Source organism: Protopterus annectens, chromosome 8.part0 (assembly GCF_019279795.1).
Source record: "Protopterus annectens isolate FY-2018-M chromosome 8.part0, PAN1.0, whole genome shotgun sequence".
In the NCBI taxonomy this organism is placed as follows: Eukaryota; Metazoa; Chordata; order Ceratodontiformes; family Protopteridae; genus Protopterus; species Protopterus annectens.
In genome coordinates, this window is record NC_056741.1 from 1,407,616,956 (window position 1) to 1,407,637,322 (window position 20,367).

The window sequence follows — 20,367 nt, forward strand, 5'->3', positions numbered from 1 at the left end:
AACAGCTATATTAGAGACTACAGAACTTACACAACAACCTGAAAAATAAACATTTAAATATACAGAAAATGTTTAGAAAACTGTCTAATGCCAGGTGAAGAAGTTGTGTGCTTTTGGCTAAATGTAGGTCTCTTCTTTTTGTCAGAAACAGTTTTTTTTAATTGTGTTTAAATTGTTAGCAGAACAGCAGAACAGTGGTCTTGATATATATATATATATATATATATATATATATATATATATATATATATATGTACGTATACACACACACACACACACACACACACACACACACACACACACACACACACACACACACTGTTCTTACTGTTTCTGTCTTTCAAGTCCAAAATAAGCATTTGGTTGCAGCTTGAGCTCTATGTAAAGAAATTAGACACTGTCATCTATGCTAGCATGTCTGGCTGAAGTTTTGTATCTAATTTCAGATAAATCCTGTGTATTATATGCCAACATGACTAGCTATGATATTGTAAGTAAGTTCTTGCATGTTGATTAATACTTTGTACAGGATGTTTAAAGAGTTGAACAGTGTTCTGTTACATGTCTACCTGTTCATGTCTATGCAGGAGATTTTAGATGCACACTGTTTCAGAGTCAGACAGTTTACAGATGATGTCATCTGAATGTGTTCAGATGCTCTGCGTTTACTGTCAGAGACTGAAAGACAGGAAGGAACTTCGAAAATCAACAAACAGCTGTTCATTTAAAGATTGCAATGAAAATAAGAACTGGAACATTTGAAACAGTTAACCTAGCTTATAAAAGACCATGCTGAAGACAGTTTAAACAGTTGTTGGGTTCAGTTGAGTTGAGTTCACAGTTGTACTGAGCAGTGGATACCCACAAGACTCACCAAAACTGTAAGCCTGCCTGTTGTAATATTTACTTTAGATCAGGTACAGTGTTCTTCAGTTAGATAAGAAATTATAGCTAATTAATCAGAGTTTTTCTAAATGTTGATTTCCGTCCTTCAGTATTAATTTCATTTTTCTGGTGATTGAATTCTGTTTATTGAAATTACTGTTTTATATTTTTTAATGATTTTGCTCATTATTAAATATTTTTATTATCTTACATTGTGGCTGGTCAATCAGTGTATTTACTGATTTGAGAGTGCTTATACCTGTTTTGATAATTCCCGGGCTACTCCAAGAGCCTGGGTGCTTTAGGTCATTTGCTACCATTTGTTTTGATATCTAATTTTAATGATTAGACACCCCTTTGAAAGGACATGTAGATGCTCTGATTTGGTGGCAGCATTTTACTGCATCATTTGGAAGAAGGGACACAGCTGAAAATCTGTGGTAGGCTATCCCAAAAGTGTTTGGATGTGTGAGATTCAGTATATTAAGTGTGAGTGTATCAAAGGTCTTAAACTGGGACACATTGCTCTGAAGTGTGTGCAATAAGGAGTTACAGTGGGGTGGGCAGAGGTATATACTCCAGTCCCGGGTTATAGAGCATGTTCCTGTTGTGCTCTTAGGGGAAAATTATGAAGTATTACTCTTGTTTAAGTGATGGTCTCACATTGGAGTCAGTAGTGAGAATTGAAGTTCCTTAGTTACTAACCCTGGATAGTAGGGGGTGTCACATATTAGTGGCATTCCAGTGGGATATGAACCGGACATCACACTTTCTCCAAAGGTATCCTCCAAGAATAATCCCTGAATTCTGTTCTTCAAATTATCAGTCCCTCTAGTTACAATTCTGCAAACGGTATTTCCCGTGGCTTTAGTTTTAATTTTAGAAGATGCTCATTTCCACAGTTATACTTTGGGGGGGGGTCCCAAAAAGGTACTCTTCCTATAAAGCAGCATTATCATGTGACCTAGCCAGCATCTTCAACAAGCAGACTTTGAAACAGTGCGCATGGGGGGGGGGGGGGGGCAAGGTTTAAACTGTCACACATTCATAGTGGTAAATGCAGTTATTTACAATTTTTCACTTATTTCACATATTACATTTAATTATGAAGGTAAACACAATATAAATTCTCATACTTTTATCACTTAAAGTTATTGTACACATTTTTATTTGATACAACCATAATACATCTAGTTCACTTTTAAAGCATTTTGTTTTTGAAAGGAAAGCAAGTTTCTCCCATCCCATTGCAGTTCTCCTCCCAAATATCATCACTTTGTTCTGCGTAACTGTGTACTGTTATGGGAAGCTTTGGAAGACATGGAAGGCCAGCTGCTGCAGTCAATGTTTCAGACAGCAATAACCCTTTTGTATAAAATGGTAAATTGTGAGGCCATGCAGCTGCTGTATTTTTAAGTGGCACAGTGTAACAAAATGGAAGTAATACCCATGAGCTACTGAAAATGTTTAATCAGGATCCATTACTTAGCTTTACACTTGAAGCTAGCTTTTAACAATCTGTTTAAAACACACCATTTTTTGTTCAGTAAACACCCATAGCAAAGTTTAAAGGATACAAGATGTGAACAGCTACCTCTGGATGTTTTTGATATCTTCAGATACCAAAAAACATACATTTTTCTCTACTTGGCATTTATTTGCAGGAGTACTGTCTTGTGGGAATGTTTTAATTAGCTATAGTGATCATAATCTGATGACTCTCCGGAAGGAATAAGCTTAATTGTCCTAGCATTCTTGACATTTAACAGAAAGCTTGGTAGGAATTCTCTATGCTATTAGTTTGTCTGAAAACTTTGTACCATCAAAGTTGTTGAAAGGGATGTCTGCCAGTTTCTGCAGTTTAGCAAGTGACTTGGTTATTTCTATGAACTGGATACCTGGAATTGAAAAATGTGTGCTCTGCCCTGACCACAGGTGATGTCATTTAAGCAGCATTGAAGACATGCTGTGATGCCTCTCTTACCAAACATTTCTTGTGAGGTGTCAGTGTGCAATAATATGTGCAGAAGGTGTGTTCCCATCTGCACATACTTCTGTTTAGTGTGTTGAACGATCTTTTATGCAGTCGTCTTCAGTTGTTCATGAATATAGATGGGGTCAGCAGTCTGGTAGTCTAACCTGTTAGCCAGTTCTGCTTATTCGTAACTGCTTTCTTTTCCATTTCAAGTAGTCAGTTCCATGACAGTTAACATTCCTCCTGTGTAAGTAACGTAGGTTACTTGCATTCATGTCAACTAGAGTAGAATACTGCATTTAATGTACTGTGCTGTAACCCCGCCGCCAACTTTTTTTCTGTGTGTGTTTAATTTAACATAGAAAAGCTAGGCTATATACATAGAGCATTAACTGTTTTGTCAGATTAATTTATTGGGGTTGTAAAATGTAAAAAGAGGAATATTTTATGCACATTATTGACAATATGATTTTATTGCACAAATATGAGGCACGCTGTGGTTACTTTTCATTATCTGTCAGTTTTGTACTCCAAGGTATCAAGTCTACAGTACCCATCATCTTGTTATTTCCTTAAGAGATAAAAATCATCTTGTATTTACAGTTGCACTTTTGCTGTAATATTCATTAAGGAGTTGCAGAGTTGGAAAAGCTTGGTTTTATTTGGTGCATTGAATAGATAGAGAGTGGTTTATCTCAGTACTGTGCAGCATTTCTTGTCTTGGGGTGTACTACCTACCCATTGTAGAGTGACTAATTGTATGTATATAGATTTTTCCTTATCCTTAAGGCTGCTTCCTTATACTTTGTAAAATAAAAATAATTAACAGACTAGAACAAAATTTCCCTGAGGAAATGCTGGCTGTGACCTGAGGGAGGTACTATTTTTCAATGGGTTTCAGTTTAGGAAGGGAATCTTTCACAAGTGAGACATTTTCACTCTGCTGCCATTTAACCTCACATTAATCTACCTTGTTGAACACAATTCCTTTTAGTAAATCTGCTTCCATGTGCAATTCTTAATTTGCTCTTACTGTATATTGATTTATATCAGGCAGTACTTGTCTCAGGGTATGTATTATATTTCTGCAGCAATATATATTTTTTTAATTGGCAAGACAATCTATGCACAACTGGCTCTTGAGGGACATTTCAGAAGCCTTGATCTGGTAAAGTTACTTGTTAACAGCATACAATATACAGAGTATGAGATTCAAATCCATAACTGTCCCATGAATCACACAATGTACAGAGTATGAGATTCAAATCCATAACTGTCCCATGAATCATGTATGCACAGTCTGTGTGAATTAGACATTATTCTGCCAGACATCCTTCTTGAAGTGGCAACACCAGTGGATTTTTTTTTTGGGGGGGGGGTTGCAGTGGATAGACAGCTACTGTCTCTGCCTTCCTTTCAACTATTTATTAAAATATTTAGATGCCAACTTCACAGTAAGTAAAAAAAAATTTAGATGCCAAAGCATAGGCATCATATACATACATAAGACATACAAGTAGCATAGACAAAGATACTAATGTGTAAAGAAAGCCACAGGAGTAATAAAGTTAAAAAAAACACCAAGACAGATCACACTAAAAATTCACTTCAAAAGTAGTTAAAATTTAGAATTCAAATGCTCACCCATCCAAAGGTAGCTGTTTTGTCTCTGAGGTTCTAAAGAAACTCTTCTAAACAGATGGGCTGTAAATTACCTCCTGAAGAAGCACTTGGAATCATCTGCCCTAATCAAGGATGGTAATTAATTCTACAGGAGTTTTATAACTGGGAAAAGGACATCCTGTCATATGTTTCATGCCTATTCCATGCAACAACCAGCAACCCTTTACCCAGTGACTTGAAGTGCCTGGCCAAAACATAGGCAGTATCTGTTCAAGACAAACCGTATCAGATTGTAAATGTCACAGTAGGTGAGGATCAGGAATTTTAGAGAAACACCCAGCCATAACCAGAAGCCAGTTTTAATCCTGCAAGAATAGTATAATATGGCTGGACCATGAAGAGACAGTTAAAAGTCTAACTGCAGAATTCTGCACTCACTGCAAACATGCCCACAACACTATTTAAAAGTGATGTAAAGAGCATTACAGTAATCCAGTCATTAAATGGCCAGCACATGAACCACAGAAAACAGGTCTGTAGAAGGTGTCATATTTTTCGGCCAGGGTATGTCCTTCAGATACAAGTAAGAAGTAGTGATGGCAGTTGACAAATGATCCTTTACTTTGAGCCTATCATAAAGGCCCACACTCAAATCCCAAATGTGAGACAAATTCCACCCTATTACCCCCTAAGATTATCAAGGGGAGAATTGGAGGAAAATGCAGTGGATGAACAAGCTGCATGACAAACCAAAGCCACAGGTTTATCTGGGTTGGGTTTAAAAATATTTAGGGTTAACTAGTGTGCGTTTGTGTTTAAACAGGCTTCAAGGATAGTAAAGTTGGGTAGAGAATCCTTCTAACAGGAGAGATATTAGCTGAGTATCATCATCATAAGCCTGATGATATCTTTTCCCATTCTGACCTCTCAAAGTAGTAGCATATATACTATGAACAAGGGAGCCAAGCTGGAATCCCATGGCATTCCACACTCTATAGTTAATGAAGAGGAGGAATTAAGGCCAGACACCAACCTTTGAGAGCAGCGTAAGTGAGATTTGAACCATTCAAAAACAGTGCCAGTACAGTAGTAGTAATACTACAAGTGGCTAATAAGGATCCAGTGGTCCACAGTATCAGAAGCTGATGAGAGACCAGGTCAGACCTTGGTCCCTCGCTATCGAGGGGTATATGGACTGAACCAGATGGCCTTTTTTTAGCCCGACTTCAGTCCAGAGGCAAGAAAAGACAACAGAATAAAACCATTCGAAGCAGTTTTTAAGAGGCAATAAGAGAACAGGCTATTAGTAATCTGAAAAGCCATATTATCTGGTAGGCTGAAGTGGAAGCAGTGTGTCCTTAGTGGCTCTTAAATACCATACATTTGTGCGACAGAGCGCTTTAGTTTAGGCATTAAGTCAGACACTGCTATTCACAGTAAAAAAAGCCATTAAAATGAGAACCCAGTTCTCAGTCTGTTCCCTTTGAAAGATGCATAGTTCAAGACTACAGCTGGAAAGTCCTAAACACGAATAAAGATTTTTTTTGTATGCTATTTTGCTGTTTATGTCAGTTATTTAAAATTAGCAGAAAAATCACCTGCTTTCGTGGAAGCACTTGTTGAAGTAGAATATCTTTCTGCACAGTAGGGGTAACTCTCTTTTTATAGGTTGTTCATATATGCATGTAAATTGAGAGAGAATGCATGCAGCAGAAACCCATTGAGAAGTTTAACTGACTGCATGGCTGTTATACCACTTCTCACAAGCTCCCTTAAATCCTAAGGGCTGCAGGTAAAATTAAGCATAACTACACAGCAAACAAACATCAGTATTTCTAGTTCCATAGAGTGGTTGTCAGAAATCATTTGTTTTATGTTTCATATTATAGTAAATCCATTAAATATTTTTACATTAGAAAAAATCAAGATCTTGGAAACTGTACACACTGTCCATAAACTAATTCATTTTCTGATTACCCACTGAATCCGGTTCAGGATCACAGGGAGGCTGGAGTTTAACCTGACAATCAGAGAAACTAATCCTGAACAGGTTGTCAGCCCACTTTAAGACAAAACATACGCACTTCTGTGTTCATGACTGTACAAAGTAAAAAGAGTGATAATGGTTATTTTGCATTAGTAATGAAGTGGCCTTTCACATGATTCCTTGCATTATATTTTAATAATATGGAGGCCATGCATTTTTATTGGAATAACTATTAAAGATATTAGGTCTGCTGGAACTTCCCGCTACACTTCTATATACTATGTCCATCATTTGGCTGGATTACTTTTACCTCATCTGTAATACCAGTTTTATGCTCTGAATGCTCTGATCGTACTTCTTTTTAAAACTTCTTGTAAATGTCTATTTTTTACATCTGTGCAATGTCACTATACTGTATATAATTTTGTTACACCGTTAGTGTTACTTTACTGTTGTGTCACTGTGTGTGTAACCAAAGCTGAGCCTGCAGAAGTCAAATTAGCATTCTACCCCAGTAGACTAACAAAAATAAGTAAACCATATAAACAGATTAGTCAGTAGAAATGTCCTACACTAAATCTTTATCACACTGCTACTTTTTATGATGCAAGGTACATTTTCAGCAAGTTGCCTGGTTAGTGAAATGTTATCAAAAGTATAGCCATCTTGCATTTATTCACACAAAATTCTCATGAATTGTACACTGCTTCACATAAGAGTGTTAGTGTCGCTTTTCTTTCAGCACAGTGTGACATTTCATGTGAAGCAGTTCATCTGTTTCGTTTTTTTTTTAAGCTGTGTATTTAATCAGTAGTGCTGCAAACAGGAATTTTAGTAATGGTTCCAGAAGTTGTCTATACTGAAAGTTGCCAAATTGAGTTAGTAGAGTTAAGCATTTTAAGCACGGTTTAAAGTTTCTTTTGACTAACATTCCAGAAATGGCAAAGAAGTACTTTCACCCTAGGGTACTTATGAGCATCTTGAGAATTGCAGTCTTCCAGCTTAGCTGCATTCCAGTTAAGGGAATATTAGTTTACCCACTCAGAAGGGAAGATTTTAAAAGATGTGAGCAATTAGTACATGTAAAACTGGAAGAAGAAAAAAAATATATAGTGGAAAGAATTCTCATGTTATTAGCAGAGCAACAGAATATGTCCAAGATGTGATTAGCAGTCTCAGAGCTGGAGAGGGCAAATGATGGTGGTGACGGAGGATGGTGTATATGAATGAGAGGCAGATGGCCTGATCCTTCTGTTTGGGTGTGTTAGGTTTACTGGAGCAGGATCATCCCTAGTGGAGATGACCAGCCTGGTCACATGATGCTTGTGGTTGGCACAGCAGCAGCACACCTAAGTTGAAACTGGAAGGTGCAAAGGCATGCCAAGTTGAAGCTAATGCACTGCAGGATTGCACAGGTATCCAGTAATGGGGACTTCAAGCTGGATAAAAATAAATAAAAATCCCATAAACTCTCCAAACAGGATGACAGCTTCCTGACCACTGCCAGTCACCACCTCCAAACTACATCCAAGGGAAAACATATTAGGTGGGCAACCATGGTAATTAGGTGCCTAGTGCTCAGCACAAGAGAAGAGCATGTTTATATTACACACCAGTATGATTGCAGAAGTAGAGATGTGAAGAGAGATCTCATTAAACAACCTGTACTGGGAGCACTGGAAGTATTAAGAGTTCAGCAAAAGATGCACAGACTCAGAGGCTGAAAGTGTTTTTAAAAATCCATCATACAGGTTTCATGAACCTCAGAAGGTATAAGTGAGATATTGTATTAAACAGATTATGTGGAAAATTGATCCAGTTGAAACTTGTTTGTGATCCTTAAAAGAGGAAATGAGAGGACAAATTTAAAGTCACATTGATAATGAAGCTTGAACAGTCCAGAATCAGTGTCATTCTAGAGAAATCTTGTCATAAAACTTGACAGGGTGCACAGATTAGGCATGGTGGATGCTCTGATTTACACACACATACCACTGTATGGAGTGCAAGAACGATCATAAGACGTTAAAGGGAGTTTTTGTTTTGATTCTGCCTTTGTTTACATTTCAGGTTTGCCTTTCTGAACATGCTCACCTTTGGCTGAGGGAGGTGGGGGAGGAAGGCCTTCAGGAAGTTTCAAATGTGTTAGCCAAATTCCATCTCAAATTGCATTTGTTCTTTGTGTTTCACTGTTGTGTTTCACTGTTGCAGTCATCACATTTGGGATATCCCTGCCAGGGTAGCCCTTGGCCGGCCCGAATACCAGAGGCTTAATATTTCTGAGTCGGCTGCTGTCGCTTCAGGACTGATGTCAGGTCGTCAGTAGTATAAAGTAAGGCAGGCGACGGCATTACATCAGTTTTTCTTGCCGTGGAGCCTGAAGCAGAAGCAGTTTGCATGAGTGCTGGTCAGCCTCTACCTGAGTTTTGTCTACTGAGTTGAAGTTGAAGTCTTCTAAAGCTAAGTAACCCGTTGGGGATACTTTTTTCTTGCGCTAACCAATGTCAGAAAAAGTTAATAATTGTCTCGGCTGCAGAAAACAAATACCGCACCGAGACTTCCATTCTTACTGCATCAGTTGCTTAGGCCCAGACCACGATGTTCCCCTTTGTCACTTCTCTGCTTTGTTCAGCACCAGAACTGTCCGTCGTCGGGCCTTTATTGTAGCCAGATATTTTTGCTTACAGTCCTCGAATTCAGATATGGCTTCGATAAGCCATCCAACAGCAGATCTTCTGAAAAAACATAAAGATAAAGACAGAGACAGACCGTACAGGTCCAAGCCTACCGACGACGCTTCTGTTAAGTTAGTCGTCAGTTCTCTGTTCCTCAGTGAGGCGCTTTTGCAGCCCCTGATGCCTGCTTCTGTGGATTCGCAGGCCACTATGAGACCCTTTCGGATTCCAGTATGCCACAAAACTCTTCTTCGACTAAGGATCCTGTGGTCGTCTCTACCTTGGATGCATCTGGAGCCAGTGAGCATGCACCGGCTTCTGAGGAAGTCCTTTGCACTACTGATTCTCAACACAAACTGACGTCTTCTTTTGCGACTACCGTTCTTTTGAAAACGACTGAGTTTCTTAGGCCCAGGGTACGAACCAAACCCAAAAAACGATGACCCACTCTCAGGCACCTTGCTTCCTTGCCTCAGTCTCAGATGCTTAAAATGGCAGAAGACCTTATCATGCTGATCAGGGGAAGCCAAGCTACCCTCTCCAAAAGGAAAAGAGATCTGTTCCCTGTAGTTCTGTCTGAACAAGAGTCAGATGACTCTGATGCTTATGAATATGAAGACATGCAACCCCTCTCTACTTATGAGAGGATTCTGATGCAGAGGATTCCATCCCTTCAGCCTCTCCCCCAGAGGATTTTTCCTTTGGGGAAACCCTACATACCTTAAGGGAGCATTTCCAGTGGGAAAGTCAAGACTACCCTCAGTCTAAAAAGAGAGTCAGGGAATTCCTAGATCTTCGACAGCACAGATCCTTGGCCATCCCTCCAGTCCTGGATGTTGTGGAGGATGTTTTCCTGGACTCCAGCTTGACTCCTGACACCCTCCCTCCTGCGCCCAGAAAACCAGACAGGTACTATAGGGTCCCTGACTCACACAAATTTCTTTTTAAAAATCCTACTGCTGACCCTGAGGTAATTTCTCAAGGGCCTAAAGGGATTAAAGCAACTTCTGTTAAGAATCCCACCCCCTCAGATAGGGATTCCCGAGCACTAGACAGATGGGGTAAAAAAGTGTACACCTCAGCTACTCTTGCTATTAGGGCACTAAATTGTCAGTTCCATGTGCTAAAATTTCAGTAACATACCCTGGAACTCCTCAAACAAAGACTGTCTTCCTTTCCTGCTTGGACAGAATCTAAAGAATTACAAGAGTTAAAGCATTCTGCAACTCAAGTAACTAAACACACCTTGCACTGTGGATTTGACCCCCTAGAAGCTTATTGCGGGGAAGCAGTCACTGGATCTGTCACTGGAAGGCATGCATGGCTTAAGGAACAAGCCCCTGCCAGACCATGTCAAATCTAAATTGTTGGATGTCCCCCTGCACAAAGACAACTTATTTGGCACTAAGGCAGAAGAAGTCTTAAAAAAAAGATGGAAGAAAAAGCAAAATCTATGCAAACAGTTAAGGATTTCTTACAGGTCCAGCCACCTAGGTTCATCAGGAATTGTCCCTCCAAACACTGATCCTTTCCTGCTCCCTCCAAGCCAGTCCAACATAGGCCCCGGGGAACCAGACCCTCCAGACAACAGCCACAAGGAATGCAGAGATCTAAGCAGTGGACTACCTCCACTTCAAAACCAGGGAGTTCTAAGCCACCCCATTATGGTAAGAACTCACAATGACTCACCTCCCCCACCCCCTCCCTCTACCCAACTTCGCTTATGCCTAGGAGGAAAACTGTCCTTTCACGCAAGCACCTGGGCCACCATTACCAACGACCACTGGGTTCTGAACATAGTGTCTCAGGGATACAAATTTTCCTTCCACACCCTTCCAACCCCAAAAGGGTCTCCAGATCTACCTCCAAACCAGTGGGCAGAGGCTCAAAAGCAAATCCTTTCCCTGCTTTCTATGAGGGCAGTAGAGCACGTTCCTGCAGAACAGATAGGCTAAGGTTTCTACTCTAGACTTTTTCTGGTGCCCAGAAAAGAGGGCACTTGGCGTCCCATCCTCGAACTATCCATTCTAAACACCTTCCCGGTGATCCCAAAATTCAAAATGCTCACCCTACAGCAGCTGCTACCCATGCACTCCAAGGATGCTTGGCTAGCCACCTTGGATCTAAAAGAGGCCTACCTTCACATTCCTAACAAGGAATCATGCAGGAAATATTTCAGTTTCAGGGCAGGATCTCAACACATTCAGTTCTCTGCGCTTCCATTTGGCTTATCTACGGCTCCCAGAGTTTTTATAAAATGTCTGGCTCCAGCCATTGCCTTTTGCAGACAAAGGAATATCCAGATTTACCCATACTTGGACGACTGCCTTATTCAGGCAGACAGCCCGGAAAAGCTGCTCAAGCACCTGGTCTTTATAAAGACCCTACTAACCTCCCTGGGGTACACACTTAACGAAAAGAAATCCAAACTGGTGCCCACCCAAAGAATTATTTTTCTGGGAGTAAGCCTGGACACAGCATCCCAGATGGCATTCCTTACACCAGAAAAAAACATTTTCCTGACAGCCTACTTCTCTCAACTAGCCACCAGGCCCCAGTTATCTAGGTCCTGCAAGCTCTGGGATTCATGGCATCTTGCATGCTACTCATTCCATATGCCATGCTGCATATGAGGAAACTTCAGTGGTACCTAACACTCTCAAGACCTGGAAACTCTTATACCTATAATTCCTTGCCTCAGAAAAGATTTTCTTTGGTGGGCAACAGCATGCTCCCACAACAAGGGACTGTGCTTCTCACCACCCCCCTGCCGCCCAGACCCCCACCACAGACACATCAGACTATGCTTGGGGTGCACACCTGGATGGCAGGTGCATACAGGACCAGTGAAGCCTGCTGCAAATCCCTCTGCACATCAACCAAAAAGAGATGATGGCTGCGCAGCATGCCTTGATAGCTTTCAAACCCCTTCTCTCCCCAGGGGCTCTTCTGATCAAAACAGACAACACCACTGTGATGTGGTACATCAACAAGCAGGGAAGGACTCACTCCTACCTTCTATGCAGGCTGGCCATGACCCTTTGGCACACAGCCTCTGCCATGCCACTGCACCTGTTAGCACAATTTCTACCAGGCTCTCTCAACTCTCTGGAAGACCAATTAAGCAGAAATCTACTGGACCCACTTTCACCCTAATAACTCAGAAATGGGGCACCCCGAAGGTCAACGTCTTTGACTCTCACACCAACCTTCAGCTCAGCTAATTCTGCACCAGGGAGCATCACTGCATGGCTTGAAAAGTGGATGCCCTGGCCTTCCCCTGGGTCAATTTATTGGTCTATGCCTTTCCTCCATTACATGTCATCCCCAGGGTACTACTCAAAATAAAGGAGGAAAAACCAAGGATAATTCTTATAGCTCCAGACTGGACTCGCCAGCACTGGTACCCCTTGCTGCGCAGCCTGTCACCACTGCTACCATGGCATATTCCTCAGATTCCAAACCTCCTGACCCAGAGGGAAGGGGAATTCATGCATTCCCAACTGTAGACACTCAATTTGGCAGCTTGGCCTATTCCCTAACCCCGGATCAGTCTGCCAACCTCAGTAAACAGGTTCTAGATGTTATCTATGAGGCCAGATGCCCTAGCACTAGAAAGTCTTATGCTGACAAATGGAAAAGGTCCTGCACCTGGATCCAGGCTAAAGGAGCCAGTACGGCACAGCCCTCCCTCCCTCTCATCCTGGATTACTTAGCTGACCTACTACACAGTGGCCTCTCTTTCTCCTCTATAAAAATTCATGTCTCTGCTATTTCTGCTCATTTTCCCACCAAGCAGCCTCTTTTCTCACACCCTTTGATCAAACAGTTCCTAAGAGGGGCTATCAACTTGAGGCAAACCAGAAGGGCACCCACCCCAGCTTGGGACCTTAACTATGTTTTGGAAAAACGCACCCTGTCCCCTTTCGAACCAGCTTCTTTTGCAGAGCTAAAATTTATCTCCTAGAAGACAGCATTCCTTCTGGCCATCACTTCAGCCAGAAGAGTCTCTGAGCTGCAAGCGCTCATGGCTGTGGAACCCTTCATCATCTTCCATACTGACAGGGTATCCCTCAGAACTAATCTATCCTTCATGCCCAAGGTGATGTCTCCAGTGTGACTCTCAACCAATCCATTCATTTGCCCACCTTTTTTTCCTAATCCCCAGAACAAGGGGGAAAGGATTCTGCACTCTGTAGATGTGCACAGACAGCACTGATTCTATCTAGACAGGACTAAATCCTTCAGAAAGTCTGATCAATTGCTGGTTAGCTTTGCTACAGGGGCAGAAGGCAAAGCCATCTCCAAACAAACCATTTCCAAATGGATAGCACACTGCATCCATTTCTGCTACAAACAACATGGAAAGCCTCCCCCCAAGGGGGTCAGGACTCACTCCACCAGAGCAGCCTCCACCTCTGCAGATTTCCTCAGAGGAGTCCCCACCAGGGACATCCTGGAGGTTGCCACCTGGACATCTGTTCACACTTTTACCAAACATTACCACCTGCCTCTCTTCTCCAAATCCAGGGCAGGGTTTGCCTCTGCATTCTTGCAGGGCATCCTAGCCAGCCCCTAGTTTCTTTGACTGCCTCCACCCTTTTCCTCACCTTTGGGAATCAACCCAAATAGGATGACTGCAACAGTGAAACACGAAGAACGTAGTACAGTTGTGTACACTTAGCATAAATGTAGACATTCAAGTGTATTCACTGTTGCAGTCCTGGTTTCCCTCTGTCCATCCCCCTTTCTTCTCTTTCCTTTCTAAGAGACATATTGGTATTTACTTTCTACTGGTGGGGTTCTTCCTCCAGAACCTGGCTCCTACTTGGGGGTTCCTGAAAGGTTAGGGCAAGAAAAACTGATGTAATGGTGTCAGCTGCCTTACATTATACTACTGACGACCTGACGTCAGTTCTGAAGCGACAGCAGCCGACGCAGAAATACTAAGCCTCTGGTATTCAGGCTGGCCGAGGGCTACCCTGGCAGGGATAACCCAAATGTGAATACACTCGAACATCTACATTTAAGGTAAGTGTACACAAGCTGTACTTTCTACTAACAGCTCATCCCTGTTAGCCATTCATTAGTGTTTTCCTTCCCCCACCCATAGGCTATTAGATTAGTGGAATGACTGGTTTAGTCTCAGACAGAGACACTGTCTAGTCACATTCATATCTGCAGCCTTTGCAGTACTGACATTACATCTTTAGTATGTGCTTGTTTTTTTGTAAAACTTAGTGGAATGATTATCCCAGCTTAGGCAATTGTATTTTCTTTTGTTTTTGTTTCATGCTTGCTGCTACGTGCTTTTTCGCCTCACTGGTAATTACTTTTCATATGGTCAGCAATAGTGGTGCTTATTAGTACATGCACTCATGCAGACATACATTTATAAAACAGTTTCCCCTCATTTCATAGGACAGTATTGCTTTGGACATTTGCATCTGGGAAACAAACCCACTGAGTTGCAAATGCTCTAACATTCTAGAAGAATAAAATCTTATAACATTTCAATAAAAAACGTGCCTGGCAGCAGTGAAATTTTATTTATTTATTTTGTTTGCTAACCGGGTAGTGTCCGACTGGGCCAGAAACCTGTTTTCAGCGGAGACCCGGGGAGAAAAGCTCCAAAACAGGATTACAATAGTATTTTAAAATGACATATGTCAGTTACAATAATTATAGTACATGAAGTAATACAGATAATTATAGTACATAGCGTAATACAGATGTAGTACAGTTGCAAGGTATTACCAAAGTGATTAAGACAAACTAGCAAAGTTAAAAAGTTAGTCATAAATAAACACTAGCAGCAAGTCAACAATATAATTTCCCATAAATGTTAAATGAGAAATTAAAACACATTTTTTTTTTTTTTAAAGATACTACGGTCTAGGAGTAAGAAGGATTCAATAACTAAGTGATATTGGGAAGGGTATTGTAGGGAGAGTATTTGGAATATTTAAGCGTTGAAATGCTCAGCCTGGTTGAGAACAGGTGCAAAGCCTATGTTTGGAGAAATATTTTTTTAGGGTCTGTTGAAATGTTTTTGTGTCAGTGATAGTAAGAATATACTGAGGAAGAGAGTTCCATATTTTAGCAATGTTGTGGGAGAAAAGGGAGGTGCCATCCAGCTATCAATTGAATCTTGTTACTGTACTAAAGTATTTTCCCATTAGCTGACACCCTTCAGGAATCATGCAGTAAGTCTGTGTAATACTGATTCCATCCAAATGAATTTATTTTTCTTCCCTGCACTGTAGTAAAATGTTAGGATCTTTCACACTTTTCCTGAATGTTTGACTGCAGGAGAGTTACACTGGTTACCATTTGAAAGATGAGGCAACTGTAGTCTCTGTATTTCCCTATATTTCCTATCTGTGTGCATAAGTATGCATGCAATATGTAATCTAAGTTTATATTCATGTGGCTGTAAAACTATAGCCTTGCTATGTCTTATAGACCGGCTTGCAATTCTAGGCATTCCCGAAAGTCTGTCAAATTTGTATATGCTGGATGTGTAACAATGCATGTATTTTATTAAAACTTTGTATGCAGTGTACCTAATTGTTTTAGTGGTATACTTCAACGTTAATACTGCACCTCTCATAGCTTTTCTCAAACTTGCTTCTTTTGTGACTCAGATGGCTGTGTTGGTGAGACCACTTACCCCCTTAGCAAGAGGGAAATAAATAATTTAAATAAATAAAATGCATGTGTCATTATGTGTTTATCATATGTATTGCTTTCTTGGTGTATATCTTTATGGCATTATATCTCACAGGGGATAACTGGCTAGGCTTAAAATGGCTCGCAAGGGCAGTTAGCCTAGTACTAGCCTATGAACCTATATATATATATATATATATATATATATATATATATATATATATATATATATATATATCTGTATATATAGATATGTACACACACACACCTGTCTGAATTTGCATTTGTCTCTGTTTATGCATATAGATGTACAGACACATATATGTGTGTTGGTGGCTATATAAAGATACGCATGCACACGCTCATACGCTGGAATGCAGGAGGTATTTTGACTAAGGTGACAGTATAGCTGCTCCTAACAGCATTCGTGTCACTGACCTTTTATTGCTAGTATTACAAGTAAGAGTTTTTTTTCCATGCGTAATATGCCACTTGACAAGAGTATTAAAAGTGTGTCTCATGCTACAAAAACTACAGACCCATAAGTTTAACCAGCCTTATCTGTAAGGCCATGGAAAGAATCATCATGGACCTTATAAATAAGGACATCAGTGATCTCCAAACCCTTGAGATGGCACATTTTGGTTTTGTCAAGGACAGGTTATGCCTATTAAACCTGGTAGACTTCTTCAAAAACATCACCAGAGCCATAAATTAAGGCAACTCTGTACATACAGCCTATCTTGACTTAGCAAAGGCCTTCAACACAGTACCACATTCGGGCATCATTGATAAACTCTCTTAATTGAATATCAATGCTTATGTTGTAAGGTGTATTGCTAACTGGCTCACCTTCAGATCATACGCAGTCAGAGTTGGGGACTTTACCATGTTGTCAGGTGTATTGCTAACTGGCTCACCCTCAGATCATACGTAGTCAGAGTTGGGGAGTTTACCTCGACCAGCAAGACCGTTCAGCAGTGGGGTTCCACAGGGGTCAGTGCTGGGCTCCCGCTTGTTGGGATGAAAGCAAATTAGATGCAATCATTTAATCCCCAAACAATGTCAATACACTTCAAGAGGGACTTACACAAATGAATGATTGTTGTCAAAGCCGTGGACTCAAACTCAGTGCTAAAAAATGTATTACTATAATCCACAAGAACGAACGTCAGGAACCAACTCCACACTGCAATTAATTGAGACAACAAGTTTTAATACAGAGAAATTGCACTAACCTCATGCAAACAATTCAAAGTTCAAAAATCCAAAGTTACAAACAATAAAATGAAGCGCTTTTCATCCAGATATTATCCGGACTTCTTCAGATACCTACTCTAATTTAAAAACCTGTTTAAAAAAACCTCGTCAAATGACGAAATCATGTGGGCGTTACTAAATTCATTCGTTTTTTTTAAAAAGATATATACATATTTCAAACCATAAACTTTCTTTTTTAATACATAAAAATATATATATATTGTTTCAAACTCATAATAGTTCTATTCTTACTTGTGAATAAATAAACAAGAAAAATAATAAAAATAAAGAAATAACGAAAGTCATTACCATCCCATTCGGTAAAAACAATATCCCTGCAGACTATCATATAAATAATAATAATACCCTACGTAACAACTCAGTAGTGAGAAAATTGGGAATGCAAGTTGACTGTAAAGGCTAGTAATTGAATACAATACTCCTTTTGTATGTACCTTACCTGGCACCTGCAGCAACTTTAGAGACCTCAGAGATTTCTAACTAAGAAAATTCCAGGGTCTCCACCACATGTCATACATTGATAGGGTCTCCACCACTGCCAATGTACTCAGTAGCATGCAGACTATTTACAGCAGACTTGTGCCTGGCCTACAGAGCAATCTCTGATCCAAACCTAATGGAAATGCTGTACATCCGCAAAACAAATGAGATAAGGGTCTCTTGCTATGGGGACATTAACCTGTCCCGTGACATAAACAGGACCTGCTGGAGAGACATATATGTCTCTCAGAGGTTGCCACCAATCAGGAATAGGCTACCAGTTTGTATCAGAGCCCCTCTATGACCCTGTTTAAGTGTAGCCAGGATGACTGGATGGGAAACCATAAATTCCTTGATGGGGATTTTATCTATGACCCTCCTAGATATAGGCAGCCATTGCTAACTAAGATCTTGAGTTTAGGCTAGATCCTTTATATTGGGTTTCTCTATTATTAAACTGGGTACACACGGGTAGGCTTATAAAGACCTTTGGGTCAATAGCCTAGTAACCACCTATAAACCTATCAAGTAGCAAGAGTATTCCTGACTTCAGTCATCTAAATTTTTAGAGATGATAATCTTACTTGAGTTGGCACACTCTCAGACTGCACTGTTTTTTTTTTCAGGATAACTGTTGCCATATCCCTAAGAATTTGGTGGGGAGAGGTACTTTGGAGGAAGCAAGCTGAGCAGCCAAGAGTAATTACATGTAGGCATCAATTTGCCACTACAGAGTTGGAGTTCTTCCTGGATATACAAACAGAAAGCAAACAAAGTACTCCCAACTCAAATTGGACAATATATGTGTAGTTGAGGTGGGAAGCAATCAGCAAAAAGGGTGAGGTAAAGAATAATTGGACATTTTACAATATGCTGCTTTCGCCGTGGGCTCAATTCAAGACAGTGGCACTGGAAACAGCACTGGTACTAGTGTGGGTACAAATTCACAGTATCAGTGGACATATGAGAATAACAGATAAAAAACACCCTCAGTACAGGTAATTAGGTGGCTTACAAAAGGATACTACAGTGGTTTAGAGACACTAGGAAGGTGCACAGTTGTCCAGTTGTATGGCTCATAGCAGTAAAACAATGAAGGGCACACACCCTCCTACTGTTAGAGGCTGATTGATACAAGTCGAAGGCAGCATTACACCTGGCAAGCTATCAACTGGCTGCATAAAGCCATGGCAAGGCAGTGTGAGCCTTATGGGACAGACTCAGTAATACAACAGATTGTTATTTCATAGCCTGTTGTTTTCAGCCCAATGTGGAGCATTTAGCTGGTCAAAATAAGAATATTCTAAGGATAAATAGGAGCAACCCATGACTGATCAGGAGGTGAAGAACCAATGGCTGGCTCCAGCCTCAGTGGCCACAGAATGGAATGTAGTACAATGCCTCCAACATTATCAAACACTGTGCATACAACACAGATGCACACTCACACAGTTTCATCACATACTGGCACTTAAGGAGGAGCAGTTTATTGCCATGAGAAGGATAGCTTCAGGTGAGGGCTGTATTGAAGAAAACAGTGATGAAGCTTGAACACCAAACATATACCTTAGGCTCAGTTAGATTCCATGCTCATTTAGCATAGTGGCAGTTTCTCATATGCAGTGGGCAAAGACATCATGGGAGAACATCAAGAAATTAGGAAGCTAGAAGTATAACACTTATGAAAGATAGCTGAAAAATAACCTCTTCTACCACACCTAACATTGTTGTCTCTTATTTGCAGAAACTGGGTGTTACCTGTAAGACTTGCATTGCACCTTCCAACACGTTTGTTGACTGAAACTTCCTGCATGTTTGATCACCTGGAACATTGCTGGTGCTCTTCATGTGAATGGAAACACTTGTCTTGTATAACACCTTCTGGAACATGTTAACATTACCTGTGATTTATTGTGGTACCAAAGGTATAACAAGTAAAATTTGTGTTAAAGCCCAAATTATGATATTTACACTGAGCCCCCCCCCCCCACACACACACACACTCACATTCCCCACACACATACACTCACTGCCCCCCCCACACACACACACTCACTGTCCCCCCCACACACACACACACATACACACATACTCCTCACTTGTCTACGAAATGCAGTGAGAAATGCTGTGTTAAGCAGTGGTCCCTTCTAAGAAAGTAAATCAAATCAAACTAGTCCCACACACACTTCAAAAATGCAGCAAGTGAGAAAACAGCACATAATAGTACACTTGAGAAAATTAACGCAGTAAGCCCAGCAATACACACACACACACACACACACACACACTCCAGCAATACACACACACATTCTCCCAGTACAAAAACATCTACTTGTCTGTGTTAAGCAGCAGTAGCCAAATCATTGCAGCGATCAATGTGTAACAGCACATAAGACCAGTACGGTCCCAAAACTAGTGAGCAATACAGCACACACACTTGGAAATGCATCGAGAAAAAGACCGGTACCAAGAATTATCCAACAGTCCAAACCCCCCACCACTAGCTCACATTCTTTTCTTTTATCTGAGAAGACTTAAACCCGCAGTGCGGTAAAGTTAAAAATTAAGTAGTAACGAATGGCTCGCCTCTGAAGTGATGTTGTTGCACCCTGCATGTGATGACATCAGGAAGACATTCATCCTAAAAAAAAAAAAACTGGGAACTTTGGAAATTAAAGGGGCCACTCGGGAATGCGTGCCACCCCAATATGTTTCTGTCAAATCTGGCATTTACCATGGAATTCAGTATGGTTGAGAGGTGTGTGTGTGTGTGTGTGTGTGTGTGTGTG

The 20,367-nt window shown here is 40.7% G+C and overlaps 1 protein-coding gene across 2 annotated transcripts in view; it reads left to right on the forward strand.

Moving 5' to 3' along the window:
- Positions 1-20,367, forward strand: part of DIXDC1 (DIX domain containing 1) — a 1,310,681-nt gene that overhangs the window by 880,714 nt on the left and 409,600 nt on the right. The window lies entirely within an intron of this gene.